General features: G+C 43.8%; 1 protein-coding gene across 4 annotated transcripts in view; it reads right to left on the bottom strand.

Moving 5' to 3' along the window:
• KLHL29 (kelch like family member 29) overlaps window positions 1–18466 on the bottom strand; it is a 403126-nt gene extending 384660 nt beyond the window's left edge. For 3 of the 4 annotated variants that reach the window (XM_074581951.1, XM_074581954.1, XM_074581955.1), the window contains exon 1: window positions 18187–18466. The gene's annotated coding sequence lies outside the window, so the exon portion shown is untranslated. The remainder of the gene's footprint in view (window positions 1–18186) is intronic. The other variant, XM_074581957.1, reaches the window with a different exon arrangement.
• Between the last annotated feature and the right edge of the window lie 2662 nt (window positions 18467–21128).

Below are 21128 nucleotides of genomic sequence, written 5' to 3'. Positions count from 1 at the left end.
TAACTTCAGTTTCTCTCCTCTTGGTCTCATAACAAAGGGGAATTCAATAAAAGCTACAAGTTATAGAACAGATAAAAATAAGATAGTCTCAAAATATCTAACCAGACTGCAGAGCTTGAAGCCAGAGGCTGTCAAGGCCAAAAAAGCAAGAATGTCCCCCAAAGCAGACACATTTATATGGTTAAGAACATGAAGAGATTTAAGAGTCCTCAATAAAAACTTTCGGTACAAGGTATTTAACTTCTAGAATAATCCCTGAAAGTTAGTGAGAGACAAAGATAATTACAACTAGCCAAATCAACGCATCATGTCTCCTTTTATAAATGGCTGACCATGGGAACTGCTTGAAGTAGGTACCCGATTAGATGGGCCAAAAGCCCAACAGCTCCAACAGCTGGAGCTGTTGGACAGTTTAAAACTCCAACAGTTTTAAAGATTCATTTGGCTGCAACACATTTAGCCCTTGAAAAATGTTGTTTTTCAGAAAAAATATTCACTAAGTTAAATGAACATTAAAAAAAAAAAGGATTATCACATGAACTTAAGTTCAGACAAAAAAGAACACATTATCATGTTTCCCATCTTCTTTCTGAGGGCACAGAAGGTGAACGCATAGCAGTTAACTGCCTCAGCTGCTCAGGAGGGCACAAAAAATTGTAAAATTAAAAACTATGGCCTCAAAACACATCCAGTACTCCAGAAGGAGAATTTAGTTGCTGTTTCCTAAAATCATATTTTATTTTAGCAGTCTTATGCCCCACCAAATTCCTACAGTATTTACAGTAACAAACAGTATGTGCCATCGACACCATATAAAGTTAGTTACTTTCAGCACAGGAGAAGCTACAAACCAACAGACAAAACCCCCGAATATTTTTTATGTTTTGTTTTTTAATTTTGGGGGTTTCTTATTAGCTGCTTGGTTTAACACACCAAATATCCAACCACACAATAGATTTTCTATTCGCAGTTGATCAAATACACTGATAATCACTGAACCTACCTACTAGCAGAAGCCCCATCAGCAGTAAGCCTTGGGGGAGCTGCAGAACAGACACGCTGAAGTAACAATTCCTCCTGAGACATTGTTTTTTTAAAATACTAAGGACAGATTCAGAAACAACCTGGCCATTTCCTAAACTCCTGACTGGGTAAAACCAGCAGCCGAGCAAGAGCTCTGAGGAGACATCATGCCGCCAAGCTGAGCCCTGGCACTTCCCCAGCGACCCATGCTGCCTCCTTTAGGGCAGGACAGGGGTTTTTCAGTCAGGCACAGAGGGCCACTAACTCCACCACTTATTTTCAGTCATCAATATTCAAAAGAATCAAAATGCCAGCCAGCCCAGCCCAAATACAGGCCCTGGGGCCTGTCCTCCCACTGGGTGAGGCCCCGGCTAGGCCATGGGCTTTTTGGATCAGCCACTCAGGGTAAGCGAGGATCCTCCTCATTTGGGTTTTGGGTTGATGGCAAGTTGAATATGAGTCAGGCAGCCCAAATGGCCAACTCCGCCCTGGGGTGCATCCTGCACAGCATGGCTAGCTGGTCAAGGGAGGTGGCTGTCCCGCTCCACACTGGGCTGGTGCAGCCCCACCTCAAGCACTCTGTGCAGTTTTGGGCGCCTCATTACTAGAGGGACATCAAACTATTAGAGTGTGTCCAGAGGATGGTGACAGGTCTTAAGGGGCAGCTGAGGTCACTTGGCTCGTTCAGCTCAGAGAAGAGAGGCTGAGGGGTGATCATGGCAGTCCACACCTCCCTCAAGGGTGGGCAGCAGAGGGGAAGGTGCTGATCTCCTCTCTCTGGTGACCAGCGACAGGACAGAAGGAAATGGAATAAAGCTGTGCCAGGGGAAGTTCAGAGTGGACATGAGGAAAAGGTTCTTCACTGTGAGGGTGGTCAGTCACTGGAACAGGGTCCCCAGGGAAGTGGTCACAGCACCAGGCCTGTCAGTTCAAAGGCATCCGGACAATGCTTTTAGTCGTATGGTTTCGTTTCGGGTACTCTAGCGAGGAGCCGGGAGTTGGACTTGATGATGCTTATGGGTCCCTTCCAACTTGAGTTATTCTATGATCCTCCACATTACACCCTTCAGAACTATAAAACACCCACCACCTTCCAACAGGAGACTTAAAGCCCACAGGTGTGGTGGGGGGAGCCATTATTTGTGGAGGAGACACTGCAGCTCTGGTCCCAGCTCATGCAGTTAGGCTCTGCAAGCCTTTGTTTCTATAAAGCACTTAAATCCTACAGCTCGACCTTCATCCCCAGCAGGTGACATCCGTTACTTCCTTTCTGCTCCATGCTGGTTTGCATCACCTACAGAGTCCCCATCTCTGCTCACCTCCTGCACCATCAGCAGGCTCTCCTCCTCTCTAAGGAGACCACTGGTCAGATAAGAGTTGGAAACAGCTGGTTTTGTGCTTATGTCAAAATTAAGCCATGTGGGTTTTTTTCCTCCATTCTGTTCAAAGCTGGATGTCCCGAAGGTATCCAAGTATCTTCCCCTCCCCCAGGCACATGCTGCCAACTCTGAATATTGGTGGGCAGGCTGCCTCGAAGCGCAAGATTTAACAACAAAACAGTGAACTTTTTTATTTATTTTGGTGTTCACAAAATGGAACGACATTCTTTCTCTGCTCAAAAAATATTTTTCAAGCAAGGAGGTCACCTGGCTCCAATGCAACCATTTCTTCCCCTGCCACTCCAGCGGTGCTTTAAATCAATGTTTGACACCAGACTGAGTGAAGCAGCAAAGTTAGCAAAAGGTGACAAGTAGTTGTTTTCAATATGAAAAGCTTTTGCTGAAGCATGTCAAAATACTAATTCAAATACTGGATAATGAGCATGTTTATAAGATTTCAGTCTGGTGCAGGCTACTTCTGTCAAAAATTGCTGTTGGCTACTTGGTCCTCCTAACCAAGCAAATAACTCCCAGAACTTTGACACAGGCCTATACATTAAAAGGAAAATATATTGAAATTAAGTATGGTTTTGCATATACTTCGGAAGCCAAGGAATTGTTTCTGATACAATAGCAACAGTGCTAATAAGTTAGCACAAAGATACAAACAGCAGCCAGGTCAAATCCTTAAGTCACTCTGTTGGAAACCTAGATATGAGCTTGTTTTAGCTCAGAATTACACTAAGACCTCATATGGTCCTTGCTAATGAAATGAGAGGAAGCAGTAGTATCTATTCCCAGTGTAACAGCAGGGAAACCAGATTGCAAGGTTCTTCTGCTAATATGAGTTACTATAGTGTTGCGGGAGCTTTGCACTGTTGCAATAATTGCAGATTTAACAGGCTTTTTCATCCTTCTCACCTTCAGATCCTCTCTCCCTCAGAACAGCTTAGTGCTGCCATCTACTTTTTTTATCCTAACAGGGTTCGGGGTTTTTTTTTTTTCCATCCTAACAAAGTTCTTAGCGAACTAACTCACCCACTACAACAACACTGGATGACTTGAGCCTTTACAGTTGGGTCCTCCCTTTTATACTCACCGCCACAGGCAAAATAAAAAGCAAAGGAAACAAAATACAGGATCAGATCCAAAGTCCTTTTAATGCTCAATTGCACTTGCGCCCACAAATATTAATAAAGAAAAGCAAAAACACAACAACTCCCTCAACTCTTAACCACAAGATATCTTTTACAAGCCTTGCAGGTATTAAGCTAGCAAACTCAGATGACAAGGTGGCAAAGACATAGGTCTTCTCAAATCATCAGGACAGTTCTGGAAAGCAAATCTAGCTAGCTAAAAATGTTATTTGAAGTTTCAGTCCTAGAGGATTAATAAAATTCTTTTATAAGTCATTTACTTGCACAGACACTAACACCGCTGGAAAAAAAAATTCTTGGCTAAAGGATCTATCATCTGAATAAGGAGGCTAAAAAAAACATTCAGGCATTTTACTAGGAGACTGCCTGCTGCTGATCAGGCAGGAGCTTGTCTTGATTAAATCTCCACCTCACATTTTCATTGTAAACATTTATTTGCTTTAATTTTATTTTTTTTTAAGGTCTGAGCAATTGTTTCCACACAATTCCCCAAGCACCATTTGTTGAAGGTCTTAACCCTATTTCAGGTAGAAGGAAGAGATGTTCAGACCCCTGCACTGCTCCCACTCCTGTCTTCCCACGAGTCACCAGCAATGAGGGGAGGCCACAGCATCTTCTGCCTCCCCACTAACGCCACACAGTAAAGACGGTGCATCCACCCATCCATCCTCACTGCAAGTATCTCCCCAGACACTGTGCTCCAGAGAACTATGCTGCTGGCTTATACCTTTGCTTCCCTTCATCCCAAACAAGATCACCCTAACCTCTGTGGATTTGGGTCAGATTCCCAAAGAAATCACAAAGCCTCTACGTGCACTTCATTCGAGGTGGAGTGGTGGGGAATCTGCAGGTCTGTGCTTGCTTCACCCTAGCAAGGTGCAGCCTTTTGACCTGAACAGTTTGGAGAACACGAAAGTTTTTACGTTTCCTCGTTACCCATCCCCTCACGACATCAGCTACTTTTAGCAAGCAACAGACATGCTCTGAGTAATTCCCATCTTCATCCAGATGGCCACAAACACAACATGGGTTGACCATGAGTCAGCAATGTGCCCTTGTGGCCAAGAAGGCCAATGGCATCCTGGGGTGCATCAAGAAGAGCGTGGCCAGCAGGTCAAGGGAGGTCATCCTCCCCCTCTACTCTGCCTTGGTGAGGCCGCACCTGGAGTACTGTGTCCAGTTCTGGGCTCCCCAGTTCAAGAGGGACAGGGAACTGCTGGAAAGGGTGCAGCAGAGGGCTACAAAGATGATTAGGGGACTGGAACACCTCTCTTATGAGGAAAGGCTGAGGGATTTGGGTCTCTTCAGTCTGGAAAAAAGACGTCTGAGGGGTGACCTTATCAACACTTATCAATACTTAAAGGGTGGGTGTCAGGAGGATGGGGCCAGGCTCTTCTCAGTGGTGCCCGGGGACAGGACAAGAGGCAATGGGCACAAACTTGAGCATAGGAAGTTCCACCTAAACATGAGGAGGAACTTCTTTACTCTGAGGGTGGCAGAGCACTGGAACAGGCTGCCCAGAGAGGTGGTGGAGTCTCCGTCTCTGGAGACATTCAAAACCCACCTGGACATGTTCCTGTGCCACCTGCTCTAGGTGACCCTGCTCTGGCAGGGGGGTTGGACTAGATGATCTCCAGAGGTCCCTTCCGATTCTATGATTCTATGATTCTATGGGGACCCAACCACAGGTCCCAGAGCTGCACTTACGATGGGTATCCAAATGTCTACTCAAATCACTCACAGCGCATCCCACACACATGCAGAGAGGGTCCTGCAGAGGGAGGAAGGCTTTTACCACTGCTCTGCCTACATGTCACAGCACAGGCTGTTCTCATCCCTGCCCAGGTTTGCAGTTTGGTCTCAGATGACCCCAGGCCTCTGCTGAGGCTGCAAACTAGTCATGGGGGCTCTCGTGGAGTGAATATATTTGTCCACAGGGAACCGAAGGGAATTAATCACACTATGTGTGCTGCACCAGGCTGACGAAGGTCACGCATCTGAACTGGGACAGCCCAACCTTCAGCACAGATGTCAACTTTACAAGGAAGAACCCTGAAAAGGGGCAAGAAGAGGTATTTTCAGAAGTGGATTTTTTTTTTCCTCCGTCCTGCAGAGGCTTTATTTCATAATGGAAGACAGATGAGAGAAAAGAAAAAACAAAACAAAACCAAAATGCAGTTTTAAAATAAAAACTCATTTCCTAGCTGTCATTCTTGGATTTTGCATATCATGCCTTAGCATTAACTGCTGCCAAGCGCAAGACATCAGGTCCATCTGGCAGATGTATGCTTCTCTGGCTGCCAAGTGTTTCCTTAAAATCCAGGGGCTTTGCTATTAAGTATATTTGCAAATTCCAGCCTCCTAAATGAGTAGGGCTCCTGAACAGCAGCCTCTGCTGCCGAGCGCCCTGGAAACAGGGGGAGTAGGGGGACACTGCAATCATCCCAAGTATCTGCTGCGCCTGTTCAGTAGGGAGGCCAGTTTCCTGGTAACCGATGGCTATACCAGCTGTGGGAGAGTTTTAAAGAATTCCTTTTTCTCCAGATTATCCTTACGTAAAATTAGAAAGTATTTAGGAAGCAGAGGGGAAACCCAACCATCCAAGCTGACATCATTACTTATTTACATATAAATACAGCCAGGAAATAAGCATATGTATTTATGTATAAACAAAAAAGCTATCTGTACAATGTTTCATACACTGCTTTTCCATCCAATATTTACTACTTTATTCGTGACTTAAGGAAAAAAAAAAAAACAAACTTTCTCCCCAAGAAATTGGTGATAAAATGCCCTCTGGTGGGCGTGACTGTGGACCTCTACAGCAACAACCACCTCCTAAATACTTCAGAGCCTTCAACATATTCTTGGGATTACTATTTTTAATGGAGCGAGACAAAGCACATACTTGCTTTCCAGAAGAAACGGATACAATCCTGACCAGCAAGCCCAAGTTCTACTGCTCAGTATCCCTGGTTTAGAATATGAACTAAAAGTTTAAAAAAAAATCCTATGGAAGCATTCCATGATTCTTAAAATTATTTTAATGTTCATTTTACCTTTTTAGGATACTTTCTCCTCCTTAAAAATAAGTAATTAAGAGAAACAGAAAAGGAAAGTGGCACTAAGTTCTGCTTTGCCTCAGCATAACAGAATCTTTGTAGACTAAAATGGAGAAAGAAGGGGGGGAGAAGAACAGCATTTTCAGAGCTTATGAATCATTTTTGTCCTGTTAGAGTGCAAGGCACAGCTAAGAAGGAAGCCCTAATTGTACAGACAAAAAATAACAGCCCTTGTCCCAGAAGAACTTACTGCCTGAACAGAAAAGGCAAGGATGGAAAAAACCCTCAAAAATAAACCAAAGTTTAACAGGATGTGTTTCACCCTTAAAACACTCAATAATTGTGGGTGGTGCTTTCGTTAATCTGAAAGGAGATAAATCTAAACAAGAGAACTGAAGGCTTAAGATGCAGTGACCGAAGAGGAAATTCAGCAACTTGGGAGCAGAATGCATGTGCAGCTACTTTCAGAGAAAAAAAAAATATATCTATATATATGAAAAATAGACTGCTTTAAAACACAGACTGGAAAAGGAGAGCCACCGGGCAGATGGCACTACACAAGCCTGACCTAACATGGCCAAGAGAAGCTGCACTTACACACAGAATTGAAGTTGACCCCACAGAGTTCCTAGGGATTTTCCCCCCTCTCCCCCCGACCCCCTTTCAACAGAAGAGCTTCAGAGTCACAGCTAAATAAGGATAAACAGAATAAAACACTCGCATCACATGAAGGAAAGTGGAAGAACTCCACTGCTTTCCAGAGTTCCTTGGGAAGCCTTTGTGCTTCCATTTCATATGGGATATGGCACTTTCTCTGTTCACCCGAGTGGTTGGAAATGTGTTCCCAGCTTCCACAATACAAGTTGCAATTAATTGTTGCTTTATGCTAAGAATATTCACGAGTTTGATCTATACACAGAATGAGAAGCATTTCTGTCTTTTTAAAGATGTTTCCGGTAAACAAAACTTTGCTTGTGAAGTTATTATTGGTTATAAACAATGGTATGATTAAACATTCAGTCTCTCCTTTTCTACCCTCAGAAAGAAAAACAAAACTGTCCAAAGAAATCCCTCCTTTATTTTTGAAATCTGCGCTTTATTTAAATAATGCGCCCCTGCTCTGTACAGAGCTCCGTCCCTCTCTAGTGGCAGCCAGGTCACATACCAATTGGTAAGTCTGCTCCGGGCTTGGCTAACAGACAGTTTTTAGCTCAAAGATCAGAAACTTTTAGTTTAAGATTCAAAGACCCCCCCACTTATTCCTCTTTGCCAACAGCCCTACCAGAGATTCATAGCTATATTTACAATTTTCTCTGAATACAGAGGCTAAGGATTGCACAGAGCGATGCTGTCACTTGGTGTTGGACCGTGTAAACTCTTATCACCCCTTCACGATCATCGCTCTTGCAAGCATCTCCAAATATAATGTTGATTGCAGCTACAGTGAAGCATATTTCTCTTATTAGATGCAGCAAGCCAAGATTAAGTGGTGTATTTGTGCATATAAGTTATACACACAATGCTCATGTTCCTAGATTTTTGCCTGAAATTAAAAGTAACAAAATATCTAGGTAAAATACATACTGACATTTCTTGGATCCTACCCTGATGTTTAGTCTTTTCTCAAAAGCAGCTTTGTTGTTGGAGGAGCAATTAACAGGTGAAGGTTACACTATTTGCCCTCCCCCCCAAAAAACAAATATATAAAATATTTATAATATATAGAACACATGCCTGACAAGTACAGAGGAGAAAACACTTGGGTTTTTTTTTTTGTATCTTTCTTTTTTTTTTAAATCAAGAAGATGGCCTAAAGCCGTACAGTTATGATTGTGAATTTAACAGCAATCTTTACATATAAAAATAAGTTTTTGTATTTATTTTTTTTTAGGGTAAAACCATCCTCTTATGCAAACTTAGACATGTCTGTAGTAAAATTCAAGAGGTTACAGGTCTACTCTAAGAACTGGTATGTTCTAATTTTACAAGGTAATATTTAGACAGGGGAAGGCTTATAATCTGCTGTCCTATGCGATGTCATTTTAGTATCTCAATGGAATCTGAGCCTGTTTGTGTTTTGCTGAAGGTGAATAACTGCACGATAGACAGTGTAGCCTCAAAACAGGAGGAAGGAAATGGTTAACCAGGACTTTCACTCAGATTACACACAGCAAAAGCCTAACCAGTGCACTGGCTTCTCCAGATGAAGAGTGGAGAGGTACCTAATGCCCTGATCAGCCATCACCTCAAGCAGTTAATGCCTGGGCTCAAGCTACACCCACATTTCCATCATAAGTTAGAGTTTAAGCTTCTCCACCTGACCCAACTGGGCATCATTCTTGATCTCCAGCCCAGGCCACCTTAACTCTGCCAGAACACTACAGCTGCACGAACTTCTTTGAATAAAGAAGCCAGCATAACACAGGGGTTTGGGGGGTTTTTTTGGTTTAGTTGTATTATTCTTGAAATACAATACTTCAGTAACTTAGCTGTTGCAACCGCAAGATTTGTCTAAGAACAGTTTTTAGAAGGCTTGAAGGATGCCGCTGTGAACTGTTCAAGTGTGATATTGAAACAGTGAATTTAAGGAAAACTTGCTGCAATTTCTCTTTTAGCTAGAGCATCCCCTCCACACGCACAAAAATAGGCTTTCAAAATTCCGATCTGAGACAGAGGAAAAACAAACAAACCAAAATAAAGAGTATTATGGTAGCAAGTGAACTGCAATTCTCCTCTTTGGCTGCATTTCTGTATCCAAGTACCACTTCTAAAGTGTATTTTATGTACTTCAGGCAAGCCTTTTTGTTTTCTTACCTCCTATACCATTTCTAGGCTCTATTTTTTCCTCCTATAAATAACAACTCAAATATCAGCCACAACTTCCCATTGCCATTTAGTTCCCAGAGAGATAAGGTTGTGATGTTGCAGAACTAGAACTGCCCAGAAGTTTAATCATAAAATTACACACTTCTCTTCCAAAAAGAAAAATGTACTAGAAAATAGGCTTTACTTTGGGGATTTGATAATCTTCGAGAACAGGCAGAACATTTATCTAAGATTTTCAGGGTACCAAATGTAACTTCATTTAACTCCACAAATTTGGGCCAAGGACAAATTTGGCCCATTTTATATAATACAGAACTGTGAGGGGAAAAGATGAAAAAAAGGTATTGAAGCACCGGGACCACAAAACCCAGGGACCAGAGACTATGCCTACTCTTCAACTGGCCACCCCCCTCTTCTGCGGCTGCTGTCATCCACTCAGATTTGCAGACTCTTTCTTTGACCTTCAGACCTTCACAGTTGAATTTCACAAGTGATTTGTTCCTCAGAGTACAAAAAACACTGCACAACATCAGACACATATTGGAACATGTCAGCTCCACAGGTGTTAACTGGATCAGGATTCGGCCCACAGTTCAGCAGCTCTTGTGACAATTCACACATCAGGATCAACCGAGAGGTTCCCCAGAAGGTCCCACAGACACACATCCCACACTCTTAGGTGCTGCAGGCAGCTCTTAATCAAATCTCATTGTATGTGTTTGCAATCTCGAGGCTCAGACTTCAGAAAGCAAAAAGGTGATTTTTCCTTTCAGACTTGTACAGAGAGCTTAACAAAGTGTTGGCAAAAGACAGCAAAAGTCTCACGACTTCTGAATTTGAGATGGGGCATTCAATCCAGCCTGCAGAAAATCCAGACTAGCATCAGGGCAAATGAGATAAGAGTTCGCTCACAAAAGATCAAATCCAACTTTCATTTATGTCTATGCAACATTGATTTCTGTTAACTACATGTGTGTAACCAAGAGCAACATTTGATCTGAAGCCTAGTACCTTGATGTCCAGCTATTGTAAAACAGAAGCAAAAAAGTAGCTACAAACATTTGACTGATGTTGCCTGCAAACAGGGCATTGCCGAAGGCTGTACCAGCAATTCATACTGACAGAAGTAAGATGGGGTACGGCAAACCTCACTATTAGAAGTAATTGTACAAATATTTGGAGTGTTCTTTTGGAAAAAAAAAAGATGACATGGGGGAAAAGCAACACAAAGCCACAGACCAAGAAATAAGCTATTACATGCAAATACATGCAAGCTTCTCCCAAGTTAATTCTCCTCTTAATGGAATATTGATTGGTATGCTCAATGTTTAGAAACGTGAAATAATGGGGGAGAGAGAAGGAAGGGATGACACACTCAGAACAGTGAATTTTGTTTAAATAATACATACTTTCCTCACATGATCAGCCAAAAATAGCATAATAAAGAGGGCAGTATAGCTAACATTTTGCCTTGCATTGTATTAGCAAATCTGTCAGAGATGACCTCGAAGTGTTAACCACGCAATTTTTTCCCCCTTCTCCTAAATAAGCGAAGTACAGCATTTTTCATAACCTCTCACGACACAATATCCTTCCTTACTGTATCTGGTATTTCTCTGCTCCAAATAGGACAGGCTACAGAGTGTCCGTGACAGTATCTAGGCTTTTCAGATGTGATCTTGTGAATTGGGCGGGATGAATGGGGAGCAAACCAGTGTTCGGGGGGAAGCAGAGCTGTCCACAGTCATGATGAAGAACATCTGAATAAGCTTTGTGGCATCTACTCCTATCCCCATGTGAAAAGGGAGGATGAGGGGAAAAAAAAAAGCTGCATCTTTGAAACAGTTATGATGTTTTGAGTCTCCCATTTCTTAAACAGAACCCATGAAATATAAACCAATGTCATATAATCAAGCAGCCACCTATTCCTACCTTCCAGAAATCTCTTCCTATTCCAAGGACTACTACCACCTGGACAATTTTAGAGAGAAGAGCTTCTTCTATCCTTTTCCTTCTGTCATTCACAGTCCTCCTGAGATATCCCTTATAGCCTCCAACACATAGTACTAAAACGAGCCACTCAAAAAAAGGGCAGAAGGGAAAAAAGAAAAAACCCAGACCAGAAGAACCAACTTCCCTTGCCATTAGAGTTCCTGGCCTTGACACTCCAAGCAGCTACAGCATCATGCTCAACAGCTCTGACCCATCCCACTACCAATATATATATTTAGGATATAATTAAGAATATTGGTACCGTCAATGAGCTGTTTCATAGCATATAGGTTGATGCAGTTGAATCAGTTCATACATTTTACATACATATGTATTTTTATGCTCTGCCCCTCATTCCAAAAACATAAGAAATTTCATCCAGAATTAGCAACTTCTCCCCCACACCCGCCTGCCAAACTTTATGAAGGGGTAAGGAGTAAGCTCAAAAAAGGTATCGCATACGTTTAGTTATCCTGTAGAATTTCATATAGTTTCAAAAGCATTTTCCAGACATTTATATACCCGACAACATTTTGTAATATGAAGTGTTCCAATTTGGCGTTTTTCCACTCTTGGCAAGCAAGAGACAATAAAAATCAAGAGAAAGTTAAAAGTTAAGGTTTTTTGAAGTATACAATATGTTAGGAATCATTTAATGAATTCAGGTGTTCAACAAGCTACAAGTCAACCAAAATTTGCAATACATATATATTTCAAAGCACAGGTAAACACAGCTGCATCCACTTTAAAGTTACTCCATGTCGCGAGATTATGATGATGAACTTCCTGAACTCTTTTGCCTCTCTTCTTTTGATCTGGGGTTTACCTGTGGCTGGAAAAACTAAGGGCATTTAAATTCTTTTGCCTCTAATTAAGGGAAACAGCATGCCTAAGCCTCAGACCGAGAAGAGAAACTTTTCTTTGAGTAGCTACAGCATGCTGCGCTCTGCAAATCCACCAGCATCGCATTTGCAGACCAAAAAAAAAAAAACCACCCAAAATCCTACAATAAGGTCTGACAAAGCATATCTCAGAGCAGAATTATCTGATTTAAATATTAATTACTCATCAGCATGGACTTTAAAAAGTGTCTGAAGCAAAAGCTCTTAAATCGCACTTTAAATCCAGGATTTCTACTGTCCGCATTGTTATGCGGATCATGGTTATGGGGTAGGGGGTTTGGTGAGGTTTTTTTGTTGTTTTTCAAACAAAAAACAGTGAAAACTGACAATGAATCTCTATCACGGTTGAAAAAAAAAAAAATATCAGAGTTGTATGAATAAAGGCCAGCTTAACAAATTAGGCGCATCTTGAGACCTGCTGCAGGACACTTTTATTGCCTCTGATACCTTTATATGAGCTTGAGAGGTTATTCACAGTATCTCTCAACTATGTTTAAAGTCCAAAACACTCCTACCACGTGCAGGCCTAACAGTTTTTAGTTAAGAGCAACGTTGCAGAAGAATTTTACCAGTGGCGGATTTTTCTTACGAACTGCTGCACTGAATGAGTTCCGGAACATGTCCTTAGAAATAATCTGGTTTTCTCAATCAAATTATGTTTTACCCGTATTTATGTAGAGTTTAGTCCTACAACTGAAGACAAATCCAAGGACTGTACATTCGTGTCTTCCAGTAAGCCAAACCAAACCTGAACAGAAGTCATTTAATATCACGTGTCACACGGTATATGGGAACGCAAAAGGAATGTTGAATTAATTTTAAAAGTCTGGGTTTGTCTGTAGTTCAAGCAGACTGCTTCAGTGCATCAGTACTGCTATTGCAAGCCAGCACTATAAGTTACCTGGAGTTTAAGGCTACCAAAAAAAAAAAAAATCTATGTGTTTTCCTGATGTTAGTGCCAATTACAGCAAAACACCCAAACTGATGATATTTGAAAACCTAGACCTAAGCATCACCGATGGGGAAAAAAAAAAAAAAGGCAGCACATAAAAATTAAGGAAAGTGGTCCCATGTTCCAGATATTCTAATCCACAACATAAAATTATTTATGGAAGAGCGTGACTAGGAATTCAGTTGCTGTCATTTATCAGGTGAGCAGGACAGCCCAGAGGTGAGGGGCTGCATGACAAGAGCCCCAGGAAGGCTTCTCGGGGCATCTCCTGGACCACCTCTGCTCAGCTCGGTTTTAAACCGTAACAGGTAACCAGCTAATACTCACACCCTGTGAAGCGCGCTGACTTTTAAAAAGCTGACAGTAAGGCGTTCCCATAAGAGATTTCTAATCTATTTCCTTTTAATCTCTTTCTTTATAGCTGAGGAAGAGTTCTTTGTACTTCTGGTAACAAAGGGAGCGTAGAAGTGACAGCAGCATGTCAAAGCTGTTTACGTCTCGTACAGCCTCGCGCTCGGAGTTGCTGTTGGCAGGTTACTTCTTGAGAAGACAGTCTTCAGCCTGCGCGAGGCAGCTCCATCTTCCTACGAGTAACTTCAAAAAGGAGTTAACTGCACACGGGGATGCTAAAACCCTTCCCCGCACAGAGTAAGCCAACACAAAATCAGAAAGGAAATTTTTTTTAAGAAATGTGACAATACAATAAATACAATTAATACAATAGTTTCAGGTAACCACAATTATATTCCAGGCAACGTTATCTACTTTGTATGTTTCTGGGCTTTAGGATATAGCTATTTATACAGTATTTCTTCTGTGGAGAGATGAGTGCATTAAGAAAGTGGTTAGATACTCAAATAAATCACATAATCTACGGATACTGTGTCATATTTAAGGTTATTGAATCAGCACGCTGCAAGGCCAAATATTGCCAAATGGCAGATCTGGAGGGAGAAAAAAAGAAAAAGCTGAAGGACCAAGTAAGTCGCTAACACATGCTGAGATTTTAGCTAGCTAAAAGCCTCAATTATGGCTCAAAGAATTAATGATCTGAAAACGCTGTAGCCCTCTGTGGCGCTCTATGAAGTTGATGCTCTGCAAACAGCAGCTCCAGGATCGGGCCCTCAGGTGTGAGGGCTCCCTGGGGCCAGAGCCCACGGCAGCAAATCCAAGTGGATCCGAGTAGCTGGCAGACAAATCACTGCAAGAGCCCTTGTAATACTATGCTCAGCCTAAAGTTAAAGAAAGGATGCTAAAAAAAAAAAAAGACAAAAATACTAATGAGACCCAAAAAACTTAGAAGTGCAGCAAAACCCCTTCCAGATCAGTTTTAAGATTAAAATAAAAAAAAGCGCACAACAGGGATGTAATGGAAGGGACAGGGGTTAAGACAGGACAGACTGCAGTTTCTCTCTCCATTTAGGAATCTAGGGGTACTTTTCCCCACCTTAAAGCTGTGTGTGAGGCTCTACAGCACACAGAGGCTCTACACACAGAAGACGGGGGTGGGGGGGGCGGGAAATTAAATTTTTCCTCTCCCCCTTATCAGTGCAGAAAAAAGAAAATATCAGAAAGTCAGGTCCATAGGTTTTCGGAACTAAATTAAAAGGTCAAGAAAACAAGTAGGCATGGACAAGACTGAATTGCAGATGAGTACGGAGAAGCAGAGAAACAGCACTGGGACAAGCGCCAGTGACTGGAAATAGTTAAGGCCCCGATTCTGGTGGCCGTTAGCACGTGTGGGACTGGAGCGACTCCAATGGAAACAAGGGATCGCAACCTGGGAGAAGGAGGACACACAGGAGCAAAGCAACATCGCTGGTGAGACGAGCCCAGCAAGCCTGGGGATCACGGATTCTCCTGGCAAACAGGCACTAAAAGTGATAGCACCAGATACAGTGCACAGTAAACCCAAAAATCATATCTAATTTCTAGATCTGTGTTTTCCTCACCCTCCATTGAGAGGATTTCCAGACAACATACACACTATATACTTTTTTTATTATTGTTTGAAAAGAGCAGCAATCCTGGCAGCACACTAATCTAGGGGAGATAAACAGAGGTGGTTACTTTCTTCCCTCAAGATTTCTGCTTCGGAGAAAAAAAAAGGAACAGACGAACAAGAAAGGGTTTGCTCCGGCACACCACCACTTTTTGTTTCGTTTCAGCAAGACTTTGACAAAAATCTAATTCACTACGCCGTGTATCTAATATATTGGGTACTTGAAGTATGACCATCACTCATTAGAAATGTAATTAAAAAGTGACAAAACTAGATTCCCCCTCCCCAGCATGCAGATGAAAACCAGTAACCCTGCCTCTATTTGTAACCATGACAACTATAGAATATTTTATTTCAGTAATATAATTCACACCGAACATTTGCTCATAGGTTTTGTTGTTAAGGGAAAGGTTGACACACTGTGCACGCATTTCATGAGCTACCGGCGACGACAAATACAGGAAAGTCGGGCAGTTTTCGAGACCGAGAACCCACTATGTATTTCATAGTTCATTTAAGACCCTCTACAGGAAGCTAAATGAACATGAGCAAAAAATTCATCCAAATTAAATGTCACTGGTCATTACTTGCAAGACAACTACTTGGAATGACTGGATGTTTTTTGACTTTTATATAAAGGGCAATGATACTCTCGTATTTTAGAAGAGGTAGTAACTCAAACCCCAAACTTTAATTTTCAATTAAAATACCATAGGCATTATTCGACTTCTATTAGGAAATATCAAAATAGATGTTATGAGAAAAGATATTTAGATGAAACGAGGCAATGAAAGACATAGTTTGCATATGCTGGCTAAGTCTTATTCTGGATGGGTCACTAAATTATTTGCATAGCTCCCATATTTCATCTTAAATTGAAGACAACTTCCATAAATACACACAATGAGGACAGCTTATAAGAACAAAAAACCCTGTACATTATTCAGAGAAGATTAAACAACCTCTTGAGCATAACTAAAGTTTGACGCAGATAAATGTCAGTGTAAAATATGGCTGTACTTTATTTTTCTCCACATGGGGAAAAAAAAGAAAATAAAGCCATTAGCAGTTTAAACCAGAATACAACAATAATACAAGAAAGACACACTGTTGCTTTGTTTTGGAGGCTAAATAAATAAATAAATAAAAAGAATAAAGCTTGCTAGAACACTATTCCTTCTCTCACGCAGATCATCATATCCATCACGGAGGATTTAAAGTTTCAGCAGATTGCTAATTATAAGAGACAGCAATACTGTTATCTGCAGTCACCTTAAAGCTACAGTAGTTTGGTTTTTAAGTACCTCCAAAGAGACCTCAGAAGAACAGCCTGGCAAATGGGTTTAAATCGGTGGAAGAGACTCACACGTGCCTACATGTGTATACACACACACACACTCGCTCGGTTGTTTTAAAGAATATCAGGAAAAAGAAAGTTTCTTCATTTACGAGATATAACCTCTATATAATCTTCCATTAAAACAAATAATAAGCCTGCAGCAAACAAGCTTGTCTTTTTCCTCCACTGATGGAAAAGTGATTAAATCCCCCTTAATTTAGCTACCGCAACACTGCATTTTTTTCCTAAAAATTTTTCATATACAATAAACAAAAGATAAGCAGCCAACTACATGACCAGGGCTCCATAATTTTTGGTGGTGGTGGGGAGATAACCCTTCTCCAGCAATCTAGGAATATTTTCAGTTTAATAAATGAAGCCAAAGGCAGAGAAGGAAAAAAAAAAAGAATCTCGGAGACTATGAGCACACACTATTTATGAAGTGTCTGAAAAACACCACCATCCATCCCCACAACTCCCTCCCTCCAGACCTTTCTCCACCCTCCGGGGAGGCAAAGGAACCTGTACCCAAAAATTCCGGGGACCACAGACCTGCATCCTCGCACGACAAGGACAGCTAGTCACATCCACTCAATGTCACAACAACAACAACAAAAAAGTACCTTTTCCCTCCCATCCTAAGCAAGACCTTCTGAAAACAGGTACCCAGGGGATGCGCCTCTGTGCTCCGAACGGCGCCAGACAGCACTTCGGCTCGGAGATAAGTTAAAAAGAAAACAAACCGCCCCCTCCCCACCCCCACCCCCCCCCCAAAAAAAAAAAAGCATCAATAGAAAACCCCCGCAGCAGCCAAACGGAACCTCACACCGGCGAGGAATGTCACCCGGCGTGGCGAAGCACGGCGTGGGAAACGCGTACGGAGCGGCTTTATTTTAAACATATATATGTAGACATTTAAGCGATATTGTGCCGACAAGTTCCTCGTACACATCACGCCTGGGGAGGGGGCAAGAAAAAAAAGGGGGGGAATGGGAATGTATTCCAGGCACAGGGAGACGACGGGGCTGGCGGAGGCATTTGGGAAGGGAGGGAAGGAAGGAGGGAGGCTGCCGGGGTGCGCGCCGAGCCCTTCCCCGGCAGTTTCGGGGGTGGGAAAGGAGGGGGGGGAATCCACCGGGACAGCCGCCCCCGGGAGGGGTGGGGGTCCAGGGGGACACAGCCGCCTGCCGGGGGTGATGGGGGGGGTAGGGTGGATTTACGCGGCCGACCCCGCTCCGCGGCGCGGGCGGGCGCCTGAAGTTGTGGGTGCGCGGCGGGGGGTGGGACCCCCCCCCCCCCCCCGCCAACATTTTTAAAAAAAATCATGGTGGGGTAGGGGGGGTGAATAAGAAAGGAAATCATCATCACGATAACATGACGATGCCCCGCCGGCTCCCCGCACAGCACCCCCCAAGGCGGCAGGAGGCACGCAGGAAGTTTTTAATGCGGGCAGCGAGCGCAGGCGCAGGGCAGCCGCCCGCCCGGCGATGCCCGGCACGGCTGGCGGCGGGGGGGAAGCTCCGCGGGGCGCGCAGCCACCGCGCCCGCTTACCTCCCTCCGCGGGGGCGCAGGCGGCCCTGGGCCGGCAGCGCGGGTGCGCGGCCGCGTCCTCAGGCGGCGGGAGGATGCGCGGCGGCGGCGGCTGGAGGAGGAGGAAGAGGCGGCGGCGGCGGCTTGTGCATCGCAGCCCCCGCCGCTAACGCAGAGCCCCGCTGCGGGAGCCGCGCTGGAGGCCGGGCAGCGTTTGGCGGCGCGGCGGCGGAGGAAGCTGCTGCGGAGCCGCGACCATGCTCCCGTCTGGCCGCCTTCCCCTCACCTACTGCCCGCTTTAGCCGGGGAGGGAGGCGGCCTGGGCGCCGGGGCGAGGGGCGGGACGGGCCAATCGCCGCGGCGGCGGGAGGCGGAGGAGCCCGGCCCGGCCCGCCCCGCTCCGCCCCGCCGCCGCCGCCGCCGCCCCCGCGGGAGGCTGCCCCGGCCCCGCCGCCGCCCGGGCCCCCGCGGAGCTCCCTGCCCCCCCCGCCCCGTTCCTCCGCGGGTGCGGAGCCTCCGCCCCGGTGCCTCCCCGGTGCCTCCCCGGTGCCTCCCCGGAGCCCGCGGGCGTGAGCCGAGCGCTCCCCCTCGGTCGGCGGCGGGGAGGTGGAAGGAGGGGCGGTGGGGTGCGGGGTGGGGGGGGGCGTGTTGGCGAAAAGGTCATCGGTCTCCCAGCTGTCTTCGAAAAGTAGCGTGTAGTTGAAAAGAAATATTACCCCGCTTTATTAAATCATCGCTCTCCGGGGGCGTGATCCAAAGCCTCTTGAAGTCCACGGGAGTCTTTGAATAGGTTGGTACGGTTCTCTCCCTGACACTGCTCTTCTTTTTTTTTTTATTATTATTTTTTTTTCTTCTTTTTTTTTTTTTAATATCCATCGTGCTTGGAGTCGCCACGGATTTTACGCGTGGAAATCTGCATCTGTCTCTCTCTCCTCTGTATAATCTGTGCGCGCTGCTTTGTAGAGCTCTTTCTGATGTGCACCACAAGCTGCGTGTGCTGTAGTTTTAAACATAGAACACTTTGTCTTTTATATTTCCTGTAAGCATAAAAATAAGCTCAATCAAATTCTTTTCTCCTTACTTTGCCGGTTAAAAATGCGTCGTGGGGAAATAGATGCTCTAACGCATTGAAAAGTGAGGTGGTTGTGCCAAATGACAGCCGAGCAAAGGCAGGGGAAGGCAGGGAATCACACAACCCCCAGAAACAGGCAAATGCACGGTTTTATTGAAAAAGGGCCACACGCTGCCCGGTGCCTGGGAGGAAGCAGGGTGCAGCCTCCAAAAAAGGGCAATTTCATTTTTCTCTCTTCCCAACCTCACAAACAGATGAAAACACATTATTGCAGTGGACTAAAACGTTCCTAAAACCGGCCGTCGTCATTAATATTAGAATGCTTTTAGCAGAATATGGCCTCACTCAGAAACAGGAAGGCTCCATACATTTTTGTCGTAATACAACGTTGGATTAACATTGAAACCTCCAGCCCTGTACATCGCAGTGGAGTGTGAGGGTCATAAGTTCAGAACAGTTTAAATCTGAATTATTTAGCAAGTGCACACATGACACACTCTTCCAATTTCCACGCAGCTTTTTTTTTTCCTTCCCCCCCTCCCCGCCCCTTAGTTTTCTCCCCTTTAAACGCGAGAGCCCCGGTCGGTGTTATTTGCCCTGGTGCGGTGTTATTTGCCCAGCATATATAGTTGACCCAGAATCCGACAAAGCCGATGAGAAGAAGTCTCAATGGGACTGTTGACCTAACAAGTAGCATGTCAGTCTCCCGATGGCATTTGAATGTTCTCGCAGCAAATGCTTCGAGACAGGAGAGAGCATAAAGCCGAGATTCTTTGGAATCCTTAATTAGACACAGTGATTTTGGAGTACTGGTTTCTGCCGCTATCCTCTAGTGCCTACTACTTTGTTTTGTGACCTTGAGGTTAAGGATACCAACCAGCCCTGTTTATTTTTAATAAAATCTTACAGTTATATGAGACAGTTCTAGGTTTTATTTATTTTTAGCATAAGTGCTTCCATCTTATCTGCCTCACAGGTTTATAGTAAGGATTTAGCTAATATTTGGACAGCACTTTTAAGCTATGAGGCTCTATAGGTCTATTATACTGGCCATTTTCGGCTTTTTTCATTTTAAGGAAAGTAGTTTCATACCCTTTCACTTCAGGAAGATAGAGTTCAAATCTTGACCTTAGTTTTCCCTTCAAACTTTGTTAAACACCTGATTTACAAATGCTGACATAGGGTCAGATTCTGATTTCACTTACAGGATGAATTTCAAAGAATTTCTTGATCCTCAGTGACTTGACTCTAGATATAAATCAGTTTAACTGAGAATATGAGCCACAATTTTCATGAAGAATAAGCATATGATTACATTAAATACAATATTCTACATTAATTTTATTGCTTTGATTTTCTCATTTTAGTAACTTCACTAATTTAAGAAGGAAGTGCTTCATTTTATTAATTTTGGTTTACGTTCTGTGTCTGAGGGCAAGGCATCTGCAGGTGAGCTTTGTAGACGGGGGCAGGTGGCTGAAAAATAATTTAGGGAGCATCCTGCTCATGGTTCAGCGGAGTGACAGTGGGCAAGAAGTTGTTTAAAAATTAAGGATAATACCTGCGTCTGGAGAAATTCCTCTGTGCTTGGCACGCTACTCCTGGCTCTGGGAACGACGCACTGCCGCTCGCATCCTTTCTCAGCGTTCGGGAAATCCTGCCCTCTCGTTGAGCGCCTGTTTTAGGGGAGGCAAACTTATGCCCACTGAAAATAAAGAACCTTAAAATGCTAATGGAACAAAAGATCTATTTACAGAAAAACAAATATTCTGTGGTGAGGGTTTTATTTGGAGGGGTGAGCGACTTGTTTAATAGAATCTCTTCCAAGGTTGTACTTGACAGGCTGAGGATTGTTTGTGAGAATCCCGATTTTGGATTAGGCAGCCGATAG

This window comes from Larus michahellis, chromosome 3 (genome assembly GCF_964199755.1).
Source record: "Larus michahellis chromosome 3, bLarMic1.1, whole genome shotgun sequence".
Taxonomy (NCBI): Eukaryota; Metazoa; Chordata; class Aves; order Charadriiformes; family Laridae; genus Larus; species Larus michahellis.
This window is presented reverse-complemented; position numbering and strand designations above follow the sequence as displayed.